At 51.9% G+C, this 14,645-nt stretch overlaps 1 protein-coding gene across 4 annotated transcripts in view; it reads right to left on the minus strand.

The window, feature by feature from the left end:
• The window catches only part of SLC25A42 (solute carrier family 25 member 42), a 29,255-nt gene extending 19,539 nt beyond the window's left edge, over positions 1–9,716 (minus strand). For 2 of the 4 annotated variants that reach the window (XM_045551800.1, XM_045551790.1), the window contains exon 1: positions 9,630–9,715. The gene's annotated coding sequence lies outside the window, so the exon portion shown is untranslated. Of the gene's footprint in view, positions 1–1,795; positions 1,865–9,629 lie in introns of those variants that run through there. The other 2 variants (XM_045551808.1, XM_045551770.1) reach the window with 2 other exon arrangements.
• Between the last annotated feature and the right edge of the window lie 4,929 nt (positions 9,717–14,645).

Here is a 14,645-nt window from a genome sequence, read left to right on the forward strand (position 1 = left end):
ACTGAATTGTTCACTTTAAACAACTAGTCTCCTGTAGAGGCCTCTCCCTCTTGCCTCCCCATATACAGCACTAGAGCCATGTTCAAGTCCCCTGGGAGCTCTGAAGACCTGCCCAGCATGTACTGAATGATTCTGCCTACATAAAATTCAAGCACAGTAAACAAAATGTGGTATATGCATTCAAATTCTGTCACCTGCTACCACATGGATGAACCTTGAGGACATTATGCTAAGTGAAATAAGCTAGTCACAAAAGGACGAATGATCCTACAGATATGAGGTCCCTAGAGTAGTCAAGTTCATAGAGACAAAGTAGAGTGGTGTTGCCAGGGGCTGGGGGAGGGGGAACAGGGAGTTAGTGTTTAATGGGGACAGAGTTTCACTTTTGCAAGATCAAAGAGTTCTAGAGACAGATGGTGGTGATGGTTGCACAATAGTGTGAATGTACTTAATGCCACTGAACTGAACACTTAAAAATGGCTAAAATGGTAAATTTTATGTTACATGTATTTTACCACAATTTAAAAAATTCAAGCACAAAACATCTGTGGTGATCAGAATGGTGGGTATCTTTGGTGGGGTACATCAGGAAGGGGCAAGAAGGAGCCAACAGGGGGCCTGAAGCCTCTGTGCCTTGAGCTGGTTACGCAGACAAATACGGATGCAATAACCCACCCAGCTGTACACTTAGGGTTCATTCACTTTACTGCACGTAAGTTATGCCTCAATAAAAAGTGTGTAAACAGGCTGGGCGTGGTGGCTCATGCCTTTTATCCCAGCACTATTGGGAGGCTGAGGCGGGAGGATCACTTGAGCCCAGGAGTTTGAGACCAGCCTGGGCAACACAGTGAGACTCTATTTCTACAAAAAAAAAAAAAAAAGTTCAAACAGTGAAAATAAAACCAAACCTTGCCCAGCTACTCCCAGGCCAACTGATCCAAGCCTGGGGGTGACCCAGGCACAGGGGGCTGGAATGAATGGGCTTTAGGAAGGGGACAGGCTCAGCTCCCCATCTGTAGAGAACACCTGCTGGTAATTTTAGCAATTGAGTGAAAGTCCCTAGGAGACATTTAAGCCCAGAAGGCAGTCCCCACACACAGTGGTCCCCTTCTGAGGACAGCAACCACCACTCACTCTCTGTTACCATGGAGAAAGTGGGGCTGACCCTCCCCTCAACACTAAGGTGACCCTGGTCAGGTAATGAGAGCTCACACTTCCCTGGGTTCAGGGTGCTGGACCCAAAGACTGAGACCAGGGACTTTTGAGGGAACCACTGTGCCAGAGAAGTCCTCTTTCTTCAGGGGAGGGAAGTGGGTAAGGTGTGAGGTTCCAGGGCAGAGGCGACACAGAACTGGGGGCAGAGCAGGGCCGGCAGGGGGATACTTGAGGGGGGAGGAGGGAGTCTGGAATCCAACAGTGGTGCTGGAAGCACAGGGACTTTGCTGTCCTGGAGCCGGAGAAGCACCGCTCCAGTTCAGCCAGTGTGGGTTGGGTTTCTGCCACTTGCACCTCCCAGAGTCCTGGCTCATCCGCAGTGCTGGGGTTCCTGTTTCCCTTATACCCCTCCAGCCCTGTATCGTATTTCCAACCACGGGTGACAGCGTCCTGTGGCCCCAGGAGGCTCCGGCTTACTGTGTTCTCTCTGGGTACCTTTCACAAGTACCTAGGGCATTGGGGCTTTCTGAACTGGAATTTGGGTGCCAGGGAGGGAACCATCTCTCTTGAGTTAGGGGGAGAGCCAGAGGCCAGGTGCAGGGTGGGATTCCAAGACTAGCCCCAAATAACAAACGTTTACCTTTTCACAGGCTACTTCTGTTCAGGCAATCTTTCTACTCGTCAAACAGAAAGCAACGAGAGGTGGCCGGCGGTGATGGTGAATATGACTTACTGAACCGCATCATCCAGGAAATGCGAACCAGGATGTGGGATCTTAGGCAACCCTTGGTTCCACCACCTCTGGCATAAAAACCTCCAGAGCAATAGGAGCACCGGGCAGGGGCAGGGAAGGCTGGTTCTGCTCTGAATAGGGCAATTTCCAGTCCAGGGTGTGCGCCAAGCGTGCTATAAACCCCTCATGCGCAGGCCGTCCTCATCCATCCACACGCACACACCCGCACACTCGCCCCGCTCCCTCGGGAGCTCCCCAACCAGCCATGAGACAGGACCCCACATACGCTGGTGTGTGGCGGGGCCCCTGTACAGCCACCGGCTCCACCCCGTGGGATGCGCAATATCTCCACAAACAGAAGAGCAGTTTCTCAGTGTATGGAGTTTATAAGCAGCCATGAAATGGATCCGGTAATCGCTTGGTAAACGAAAGCCAATTAACATCCTATCTGTCCATCGATAAAGGCTGTTTTCTAGTTAATAGGCATTAACTACTGCCTGCGGGATCTGGGTGCAGCTTACATAATGGCTGCTCTTGTTAACCCTGACAGGACTGGCTGCTCTGCATGTGGGGAGCTGCCTTTGCTTCTGTGTGCCTTTCAGACAAACTTTGGTCACTACACCTCTTGTGGCAGTCTCTATGGGTTAAACACACAGACAGTCACATCCTGAAAGATCAAAAAAATTCTATGGTCGATCACTGTCCTCTATCCTTGCAGACAGTGCTGCCCACACCTATCACCAAAGGCCCTTAGATGTGATCTAAAACAAACCATGGCACTGAGTGTCACTCACACCCTTCCACTAAGAGGGTGCACTTCAGTGACTGGGCCTCACTCTGAAAGCCCTAGTTCTTGCCACACGGAGCCCAGCACAGCACTCTGCACGTGGTTGGCCTTCAACAATTATTTGTTGGATGAGTGAATTAATTCCCTGGACATGCCAAGTTCTGCTTTTGGCTATACTCTGCCATGCTGGCAAACTCCTCTGCATCCTTCAAAGTCCTCTGAAATATCTTGGCCTTACCTCGCCCAAAGTTAGCTGCTCTGCCCTGCACTGAGCACTCCACGGTTCCCTGCTGCACTGTGAGGTGCCACTTCCATTTGCCTGTCCCACTAGCCTGAGGGACCCTGGAAGGCAAGGGCCTGGGTCACACTCAGTGTCCATGTCTAGCAAGAAGCCAGAGGTATGACACCTGCAGACAAGTGCTTTTGCCTTTTGCTGTCCCATCTTCCTGCCCTCCAGGCATCGTCTCCACAGAAGCACAAATGTATCTCTTCAATCACTCTCTGCTCCCTGCCAAGACACACCAGTGCTGTGGGAAGATGGGGTCTAGCACATGACCTTGGATGTGTCACTAAATCTCCCTGTGCCTCAGTTTCCTCATCTGTCCCTATCTTCTCAGGCTGGTGCCACTCAAGTGGGTGACAGGTGTTGGTAAGCATCCTCCTCCCTAATAAGGAATCAGACGGGGCTGGGATGAATCCCACTTAACACTATCCAGCCCTACTGAGAATGCCTTTGAGATGTTTCCACACCCCTTCTCCAGCTGCCTGATTTCACTACCTGGAGACCCTCATTCAGCCTGCATCCCTGAACATCCATCCCTCGCCCCTCCCCTCTCCAGGTTAATCTCCCCAAAGTGTGAAAAAAAACTTGGATGGTATTGTCCCACTGCTCATCAAAGAGGCATGGTGTAAAAGCACCTCCTGCCCACCAAGCATACCACCAATGCCATCACTGCCGTTTAGTGCAAGGGAAACTGCCAACTTTGACTCTGACATTCAAGGTTCACTGTCATCTAGCTCTGACCCACGAGCTCCAGGCAAATGGTGCTGCTTGAAGCCCCCAAACACACGCCTGTCTTGCCTTGTAGCCTTTATTCTGTTGCCTGGGGACACCTTCTGACCCCAAACCCATTCTTCAAGGCCTGGTTCAAAGGTGCCCTTTCCCTAGCCTGAGGCAGGCCCCACCTTTGAGCAAAACCAGCCACCTTGCTAAGGCCTAGTTGGCAAAAGTTCATGCCCACTGATCATGCTAGAAGTGGGGCTTGCCACCCCATCCCCTTACCCTAGCACCAGTGGCCCTGTGAGGAGACAACCCTACAAAGGAAGGGACTTGCCCACAGCAGGAGAAAGGCAAGGTCTTGCTTGTTCCCCTAGAGCTGAGCCATTCTTCCAGGTGTTTCTAGGACCACCTGCCCCAGGAATCTGCAGGGACATTTGTGCAGAACTCCTGAGCCCCACTGTAGACTCAATAAGTCAGGACTGCCAGAGGATGGAGTTTGGGAACCTGGCCTTTAGGCAGTATGAGGATGAGGCTTGCTGCACTAACAAATACTGTGGAGCAGGTGGGTCTTGGGCTAGTGCTGTAATTCAGACTTGATTGAAATGTACACATTCACTTTTTGGACTCAACTTAAGGCAAAGGCATATGGCCTGGAGATGGAGCAACAGCTTTGACATGTGTCGGGAGTTTTGCTCTGTGTTGGGACATTTTATCTTGGAAGCCTCACAAGTGCTTGTCAGGTGGGTCCCCATCAAAGGCTCTGAGCTCAGGTCTGCTGACCGTGCCTTGCCCACAGCCACCTTGGTGTGAGCCCCTCTCTATGGGCTTTGCACCAGCACTGTAGACCAGGTCCCTGGAACCCCTCTTGTGTTGCCCAGCCCCACAGCCTTTTCTTGGGTCCCACAGTGTGTCCTTTGCTCAAAACCCTCTGCTGTTTATTAATAGTTAACTCCATGTTAGCCTCGGATCTCCTGGAGCCTGCCTCAGCCCCCAGAATCAGATCACAGCACCCCCACCCTTTTCTCAGGACTGACCAAGTACACTTGGTGATGGTCTGACGTGTGTCCATGGCCCCCACCCTTCTTTACCCTGATGTAAACAAAAGGATAATCACAGGACCAAGCTCATAGCCCAGAAAGCACGTGCCAAGGAGTAATGGAAAGCAAAATTAAGATGTGCACACTCACTAATCCAGGTAAGTGCTAGCTCTGAGCAGATGCTTCCACCTTCCAAAAGGGAGGCAGGGGGTGAGCCAGGGCACAGGATGCCCACATGGGCCATCTGGAGGGGCTGAGAAATGTGCTCTCACCCCAGTGGCCTCTTCTTCCTGAAACAGCAGAGGCACCTGGAAGACAAGTGCGTCCCTGAATAAAGTTATGATGGAAATGCTGGACCAGCAAGTGTAGGACCTGAATGGTGTTATCCTGAATTCATGTCTACCTGGAACCTCAGAATGTGGCCTTATTTGGAAATGGGGTCTTTGCAGATGTAATTAGTTGAGGATCTTGGGGTGAACTCATCCTGAGATTTAGGGTGGGCCCTAAATCCAGTGACTAGTATCCTTATAAGAGGAGAGCTAAGTGTGGTGGCGCACTCCTGTAGTGCCAGCTACAGAGGAGAGGCTGGGTGGCAGGATCACTTGAGCGCAGGTATTCAGGGCCATAGTATGCTATGATTGCATCTGTGTCACTGCACTCCAGCCTGGGCAACACTGCAAGGCCCTATCTCTAAAGGAGAGGACACAGAGACATAGAGACATGCAACAGAAAGGAGGCCATGCAAATATGAAGGCAGAGGTTGGAGTGATGCGGCCACAAGCCAAGGAACACCAAAGATCTCCAGCAACCATCAGAAGCCAGGAGAAAGGCATGGGATGGATCCTTTCCCAGAGCCTCAGAAGGAACCAACCTACTGACACCTCGATTTGAGACTTTAGGCCTCCACACCAGTAATAATTTTTTTGTTTTTTAAACCACTCGGTTTGTGATAATTTGTTATGGTAGCCACAGGAAACAAATACAGAAGGAATCTGAGACAAAGCCTCCGTGTGCTGGCCTGTCCCTTGGCTAGTGACTTGCCCATGGCCTTGAGGCCACCATCCCCCCTCTCGGGACTGCACAGGCTGTCTTGCTGGCAGAGTCCTCAGTAGAAAATCTGGCTTCTGTAGAACTTTGTCGAGCCCCTGGAATCTGAGCACTCGGCCCAAGACAGTTGGAGCAAGGGGTGCTCAGTGAAGAAAACAAATGTTGACGAGTCTATTTTAAAAATAGCACAGTTGACTGGGTGTGGTGGCTCATGCCTGTAATCCTACCATTATGGGAGGTTGATGCAGGAGGATTGTTTGAGCTCAGGAGTTCAAGACCAGCCTAAGCAAGAGTAAGACCCCATCTCTACTAAAAATAGAAAAATTAGTGGGTGTCGTGGTATGCACCTGTAGTCCCAGCTACTCGGGAGGCTGAGGTGGGAGGATTGCTTGAGCCCAGGACTTTGAGGTTGCAGTGAGCTACGATGATGCCACTGAACTCTACCCAGGGTGATGGAGTGAGAGTGTGTCTCAAGATAAATAAATAAATAAATAAAAATAACAACAGCACAGTGACCAGGGTGGGGCCTCTGGGGGACAATGTTCTACTTGAGCTGGGTGTTAGTTTTATTATTCTTTGTATCTTCTTTCTTTTCATGTGTACATGCTATACTTTTTATGAAGAAGTATTTCATACTTAAAATAAAAAATGTAGGCTGGGTGAGGCGGCTCACACCTGTAATCCCAGCACTTTGGGAGGGTGAGGTGAGAGATCAATTGAGGCCAGGAGTTTGAGACCAGCTTGGACAACATAACAAGACCTTGTCTCTACAAAAAAAAAAAAAAAATTAGCCAGGCATGGTGGCATATGCCTGTAGTCCTAGCTACTAGCTACTTGGGAGGCTGAGGTGAGAGGGTCATTTGAGTCCAGGAGTTCAAGGTTACAGTGAGCTACATTCATGCCACTGTACTCCAGCCTAAGGGATAGAGTAAGACCCTGTCTTAAAAAAAAAAAAAAAAGCAATGATACTATGCTCAGCTAATTTTTCCTATTTTTTGTGAAAACAAAAACAAAAAAACCTCTCCAAATGTCTAACTGCCAAAATAGAAGAGATGGACAAAACACTAGATGACAGGTGGGAAGCAGCCTGACCTCAGTATGACGACACCCTCCATCTGGCACCATTAGTGAGAAACTGTAGACAACCGGAGAGACCTTCAAAACAGTGTCCCAAACAGATTTAACATCTGATTTGTCTCAATCTCTTATGATACCTTCATTTTTCTTTGCCTAGATCCAAGTCAAAAAAAAAATCAGCAACAGCTAAATAGTTCTTTTAGCCAATTGTTCTTGCCAAGGTACCTTGTGCCAAAATCTCAGCGCCACCACTGCCCCCTGCCACCAGGATGAGCTTCGCAGAGGAGGGATTCAAATATTTCTTGAACTTTAGTCTGATTGTGGAAGAAACAAGTCTGATGTTTAAACCCTACCTCATGAGCCACAACTCCTAAGGCAGGGAGGGGTAGGACACACAGAAGTGATGTTGAAAAGAATCTCTTGTGCCATTTTTAACATATCAGATTGGACAGACCAGAACACTTGGTAATAACTGAGTTGGCATCAGAGGAGGAAATAGGCTTTCCAACTTCACAGCTGAGAGGAGGAGGAGGGATGTTAACCATTTAAATGGACATGTTCTTTGACCTGGCCACTGCTAACAAGTCCCTGTAGTCAGATGTAAACTCCATGAAGAGCCCACACACGTTCACTATGTATTTGGTATTTGCTGATGCATGAATCTATATCTATTCACTGCAGCTCTGTTTGTCAAAGCAAAATATAGGCAACAGCTTAAATAGCCATCAGTAAGGGACTTGCCATAGAATCCCTATGTCTGTTCAATAAAGTCCAGCGAGAATTCAGCAGTGGTTTAAAAGGGATTGGGGTATACACTTGCCCACCCCTATCCACCCTCTCTGCTGCCTCAGTCATAGGCTACCTCTAGAAGAAAACATAAGAAATTATTAACAGCATGTGCATCCGGAGAGGATGGGGTACATGCCTGGTTTTTACTGTATGCCCTTTTGTACTGTTTGATTTTTTTTTTACTATATACATCAATTACCTTATCAAAGTTTATATATATACACACACATACACACACAATATAGGTATACATAAAAATATGTATATGCACATATGTATAAGTGCATATGTGTACAACACACACCTACATGCATACATATATAAATTACAGATATACATGCCCATATATACGTTAAATAACCCCTTTCAAAGTTGGGCAGAAAACCCCAGTGGCTTCAGTTTCCATAAGATAAGCTGAAGGTGACACGACCCTCTGGAACATTCTGGCACCATCTTTGAAGGGAGAGATTGTGGGGTGGGGAGGTAAGAGGCTCTCTACAAGCCTTACAGGAAACAACACTTTATTGCTTTTCAATAACAAAGCCACCAGGCTCCTAAGCTGCACACTTGTAAATCAGACTCCAGGGAACTTGAAAAGTTCCAGAAGAATCATTATTCCCAGCACCACACCAGGCTCCGGTTTTGCATATTAGCTTTAAGCAGCTGAAATATTAGATCATCTCATTCTGAAGACTGTTTCCTTGCTCTCTGTTTGGCGGCTTCAAGGGCCCAACGTACTCTCAGAGAGGGACCCCGGTGTGCAGGAGCCCTGAGGTAGGGCCCTGGCCAGAGGCACCCCAGATGTTGTTTGCCCTCTTCCAGCAGTGCCTCCACCCCCACCCTGGCCAAGGGCTCCAGAGACATAGGCTCAGCAGAGGGGCCGTCCCTTCCACCTAAGCCTTTCCGAATCCAGTCAAAGTCAGGACTCCTGAGAACAGCCTGAGGGGGTGGAGTGTGGTTTCCCTCCCTGGCCAATCCCTCAGAGGTAAATACAACAGAAGGGCAAAAATGGGGGGGGGGTATACAGAGGAGGGTCAGCAATGCCCGGGAAGGGGTGGGCTCTGCCTCTAGCATTCAAGTAGCTTTAGGTTTGTTGCTGGTAAAATGGAGATAATTCTGGTTTTGTCTGGCTGATGAGATTATTCTAAGGTCCAGAAATCAATTTATACTGTAAGCACTGTTAGAAATTAAAAGAGAACACTTGGGTGGCCTTTTGTTTGGGGAGGGGAAGCTGCAGTGATCCTGAGGTACCCTGCTTGGGTGAATGTTGAAGGACTTGGGGAGATTCAGAAGGACTATTACATAGGGAGCACGACACAGCTGCACTCGTAAGAAAGCACAGTTGGGAGATAGAAAGGTGTGGGGCCGCCAGAAGCACATGGCAGGTGACAGAGGGGAAGTACCTGATGGAACTCACCCACCGTTGCTGAAGTATGGGGGGCACAAATCTGGACATATGGAAGGTCGTGAGAGGACAGAACACTTCCAGGTGAGACTGGGGAGACCCTGAGTGAGAAGTCATGGGCTCGGGTGTGTGTGGGGGGTGGGTCCCATAGTGGGGGGATGTCATCGACAGGGACAAACTCAGGTGATGTGAGGAGTGTCCATGAGCGGGGGCGCGGCGTCAGGTGTGTGAGGAGTATGTCAGACCCAACTGTGTGGGGCGCGGCGGGACACGGCCCTGGGGGTGTGGAGGATGTCAGCAAGAAGTCTCGGGTGTATGGCTGGGATGTCAACGAGAAGGGACGTGGTGTCAAATGTGCGTGGGCTGTGGGTGAGGAGGCTCAGACTTGGCTGTGAGAGCCCCCAAGGGCACCAGACCTGGAGTGTGGGGGTCATGAGGGTTTTTAACCTCTCCCTGCCCTCGCGACGCTGCTGTCACACCCCGCCTCGTCCGCCCCCATCCCCGGGGCCCCTGACAGGACCCGTGCCCCGCCTCACTTCAACCCGACGAGCACGGGCCCTCGACGCCTGCGCCGCCCCGCGCCCCCTGCGCCCCCTCACCGGCCCGGACGCGTCGCCGCTACCGCCGCCGCCACCTCCAGACTCCACGGCCCCGCCTCACGCACCCCCAGCGCGCGCCACGGGAGAGGTCCACGCCACGCCCCGATTGGCTGCTCCCTGACCAATCAGTAGTGAAGGCTTCAGTGATTGGAGAGCATTAAGCAGATGGACATCCCCTAAAGCCAATCGCTAACGGGAAGAGGCGGGGCTACTGGGAGAGGCCCTCTATCCCCCAGTAGTCCATAGGGTGCTAGGTGCTGGGAGGCGAGAGCCTGGAGGCAGGCGAGGATTGGAGCCCCAGCAGAAAACAGCCAGATCTGTTGGCCAATCGTTAGTGAGAAAGGGCGGGGCTACGAGGAAGCTGGCGCGACTGGCGGGACGGAGGCGAGAGGATCGGAGGGCGTATCCTGGCGGGCGACAGAGATTGGCTGCGCAGCTTAAGACGGACAGGCCCCGAGACCAGTCGCAAGGGGTGTGGGCGGTGCGCCCACAGGGAGGGCTGGAACGTGCAAGGCGCAGTTTGGCCTGGAGCACTGCGGCTGGAGGTGTCCTCGGACGTCTGGTGCGCAGGGTTCCTTGAGGCCTCTGGGGAAGTTTGCTCTCTGGCCACCCAGGGCAGAAGCGCCTGTGAATTTGGACCACAGAGGCTCAAAGACTCGAGGATAATTTTCCATCCCCTTACTCCCTAAGTTATCCACTGCAAACGATACGAGGGTAGAGACTCGCTGGAGGTCACTCTCACGGCCGTCCTCTTCATCTCGGGGTGGTGTGAAGATGTGGAAATAAGAGGTAGAATCCTACTCAAACGCGCTGTGATTTTCTGAATGTCAGACTTCTCGAGTCCCAGCTTTCTCCACCGCGGAATCCAGTGACATCCCTGTTGGGCCTCCTTCCTGCTAAACCTTTTGTGAATTAACTGAACCCTAACCTCAATCCTATGAGGCAAAGGGGCCATTGGCCCTCTTACAGAAACCAGAGCACAGAGAGGTCAAGCTCTTTGCCCAAGGTTACACAGCACTTCACTTGCTAAATCAGCACATGAATCTAGAGCAGCCTGCTTTTTGGAAAGGGAGTGTCAAGAGAACAGCCACTGGAGGCCTGAGTGACCTGAGTTTGAATCCTTGTTCAGTCATTGGCCCACCACACAACCTTGGACAAAGTGCTTGTGAGGCCTCACTTAGAAAGTGGAAAAAATGATTCCTATACCTTAACCTTGATCTTTCCTCTCTAAGGCTGTTCCCCTAGAAGAATTTACATCCCAGCTATGCTTTAATCTTCTTGGAAAACATTTGACCCTAAGCAGGTCACATTCGGCCTTTGAGCCTCAGCTTCTTTGTGAAGTGCAGATCATGAGGTTGCTTTGCAGACATGCCAGCAGTTTAGGGAGACACCTGCTGTCCTGTGGGTGGTTGTGTCATTGGCCCCTCCCCCGAGCCCACCCTGTTCTCTGACTCACCCTTAATTTTCAGGGCGGAGAGGGTTCCAGACATTCCCATGTATCGGCTCTTGTTTCCTCTAGGTGCAGGTTCAGGTTGGTGGAGATCAAGTTCAGAAACAGGGAATTCTGGGAGGGAGTAAGGCTGAGACAGGTCTTAATAAGGGCTCACATTTCAGGGCTGAGGAAGCCCCTTGCTAAGAGCTGGATCCACAACATTTCAAACGGGGAGGACTTGACTCACCTTGGAGTCACTAGTCCGAGGCCACCGTCCGACTCCTGATATTCCCACCTGGACCTCCTCTCACATACCTCCCACCTGTGGTTTGCTTTCCTGCAATTCCCAGGACCTGGGCCCATTTTGCCCTCCAGAGAAGAGGAGGAAGCTGAGGTCCATTAAACACTGAGCGCCCAGTCCTTGCTGGGCTGGGACTTTCCCCCACCCCATCTCACGACCTCACTTCCGGGTGGAGGTGACAGTGCCCACTTAGCAGAAGAGAAAACTGAGCCTCTCGTGGAGAGTGTTTTTTGGTGAAATGATCCAGGGCTGGGTTCGAATCCCTGCCTTTTTTTACTTACTGGCCACAGGAGCTTTAGCAAGGGACTCAGACTCCCTGCCTCAGTTTCCCAGCTGTCTCCCAGGGCTGATGGGAGCATTGAAGAAATGGAAGCAAAATACTTAAAATAGCTTAGTCCACAGTAAGCACTTGCTGGATGTTGGTGACATATTGTTCTTCTCTGGGGCTGTTTCCTCTCTGTAAATAACACTTCACGGACATAGACTAACTATGGGGATGGGTTGCCACGCCAAGAGAGAGGTATCTATGCTGGAGGAGCTCCCACTCCCAGTGCCCACCTGCCAGGCCATGGGATGGAGGTAATAAAGCTCTTGGAAAGCCCCGCTGTGCCCCTGGGGACAGTGCCAACTGAGGCAAGGGTCGGGCAGTGGCCCAGCACTAGGCTGCCTCTCCCTATGGTGCCAGAGGTGCTGGCTGGGTTCTGGCTTTTGTTCATTTTTTAGCAGGCTGGCGCCAGCCAACCTCCCTACCACATTCCAACAACAGCAGGCAATACCCCCTGGCAACAGCAAATGACCCCCTCGCCATGTGTGCCTCCTCTGAGCCCAGCTAGGATGCCTGGGATCCCAGCTCTTCTGTTTTGGCCTGGCTGGTCCTGGGCAGGACACTGCCTGTCTGCCCTCTGGTTTCCTCTACCTCTCGGGGATTCCAGGAATCATTTGACAAGAAGGCTGTGAGCCAGACCCTGACAGTATTAGGGCCTAATCACCCAAGGCCAGAAAGCCATTTGCCCAAGGTCAGGTTAACAACGTTGGCAAAAGAGGAGGGGTGTGGAGGCAGGCTGAGCTGGCATCTCACCCCAATGCAGCCACTCAAATGCAGGCAAGTCTATTTCTCATCTGGAAAATAGGAATCATAACCCAGCCTCTCAGACATGTGTGTTGACAATGAAAAGGCAACTGTGTTCCTCAGGAGCCTGAGACCATATCTGGCTGGAGGGGGATGTCCTGAATACAACAGTGACAACCACCAAGCCTAACTGGGGTCAAAGTGGTCTCATTCACCTCCCAAGGCTCAGAGAAGTCGGGCCACTTACCCAAGAGTGCACAGCAGCAGAGGCACAGCCTGAATGTGCTCATGCCACCTTGCAGCAGTTTCCCCCTTGGCCCATATCCTGATATCATTAACAAGGACGGGAAGTGCTCCTTAGAGGAACGGTTGCTTGTCAGAGGAGCAGGTGTCATGTGCTGGGCATCTCTTGAGCCAGGCTTTGTTGGGGGCTGTGGCCCTGCACAGTGACAGACCCAACCTGGGTTCAGATGAGGAAGCCAAGCTCACAAAGTGGAGGTGACATGCCAAGGTGGTTGAGCAGGAATGGAAACCCAGGCCACCAACCCCAGGGAAATGTGGGGTCTTCAGCGAGGTGTGGGGCCCCACCCAACCTGGGGCTGTCCAAACACGCTGAGCTGCACCCTCTGAGTACACCCATTTCCTCAGGCTAAGGTGGGAAGGACAGATAAAGTCAAGCTACTCCTTCCCGAAGAAGCCTGCGGCTGGGTGGAAGCCCAGGGGAGGACGCTGGGGCTGCCTGGCAAAGGCCTTCCCTCTAAACACCCCATGTACTGCTCAGCTTATTCAGGTGCACGTTCAAACACATTTTCCGGGAAGCCAGAGCACAGCAAGGGGACAGAAAGCTGCCCGCAGAGAGCCTGCAGACGGTGAGGGCAAGACAAACAGCAGAGGACACAAACAAGGTGACCCCAGATGGAGCCAGAGGTCAGAGACAGTCATCGGGTGACGTGCTGGGTGTCTCCCTGAGGATGCCATGTGTGAGCTGAAACCTGGTGCTGGGAGGAGCCAGCCATGGGGAGGGCCAAGGAACGGGTGCTACAGGCGGAGGGCGCATGTGTCCAAAGGCCCTGGGTGAGCAGGCCAGCGTGGCTAGAACGGCAAGTGAGGAGCAGTCAGGAAGATGAGGGTGGGAGGTGGGCAGGGCCCTGGCCATGCTGGGCCCGTGGGGCATGAAGTGTGGTTTGGTTTTATGTGGCGAGCAATGAGGAGCCATGGGCAGATTGAGACCAAGGCTGGGGCAGGAACAACAGCGCTGCCAATAGTATCCACTCTGCCACATGACAGAGGAACACATGCTTGAGGTCATGGGACTGCCCAAGGTCACACACATGTGGATGACCCAGAAGTCAAGCCAGGGCAGTCTGGAGCAGGCTCCAGATCCTTCTCCCACATCTTGGGGAGTCCCTAGTGACTGGGTCACAGGTTCACATTAGCCTTGCTGAGCCGGCAGACCTCTTCCCGCGGGGTGTGGAGGAGATGGGGACACTACAGGAAGGTGAAACCAGGGCGATGCCCCCCACCACAGCCCAGCTATTTGTATCAGCCAATTACCACAGAAACAAGAAGCCTTCTGGGAAAGAGATTTCGCCAAGGTCAAGGACTGAGCTCAGGCTATCCTGGGCTTCAGGGAGGCACGTGACAAGCGGTGGGGGCAGGGTCAGAAAGAGGAGAGGCCCTTGATGTTCAGGCACCACCAAGGGTTCTGAGGCTGCCCTTACCCCACCCAGCTGGGCCACACAAGGTGCACAAGCCTCCTGGTGACCATGGTGTGACCTCTGAGTGTGACTTCAGAGCAGGAGAGGTGGGGTCTGTAGTGCCACAGCTGCTTGGGAACCCACAGAACACTTGGGGGGTGTGGTGGGCATGAGGGTAGCGATGGTGATGTGCATCCTACAGATGGGAAAATAAGGCTCAGATAGGGTGCCAGACAATCAGGTGTCTTTCCTGTGCCCAGGCTGGCTCCATCACCTCTCAGAGAGGGATCCGTCACTGCCCTACTCCCCATTTTAGGAGGATCAGACTGAGGCTCAGAGAGCTTAAGTCACTTGCTCAAGGCCACAGAGCTGATTGAGGATTGGATGCTGAGCTCTCTGGCCCCCCAAAGATGGATGCACCCTCGGAAACAGCGACCCCAAGCGTGGCCTCAGCAGCGTGCTTCTCTCAGGGTGACAGCAGATCACATATCCTAGCTATACAATCATATAACCCCTT

The sequence above is a fragment of the Lemur catta genome, chromosome 1 (assembly GCF_020740605.2).
Source record: "Lemur catta isolate mLemCat1 chromosome 1, mLemCat1.pri, whole genome shotgun sequence".
Lineage (NCBI taxonomy): Eukaryota > Metazoa > Chordata > Mammalia > Primates > Lemuridae > Lemur > Lemur catta.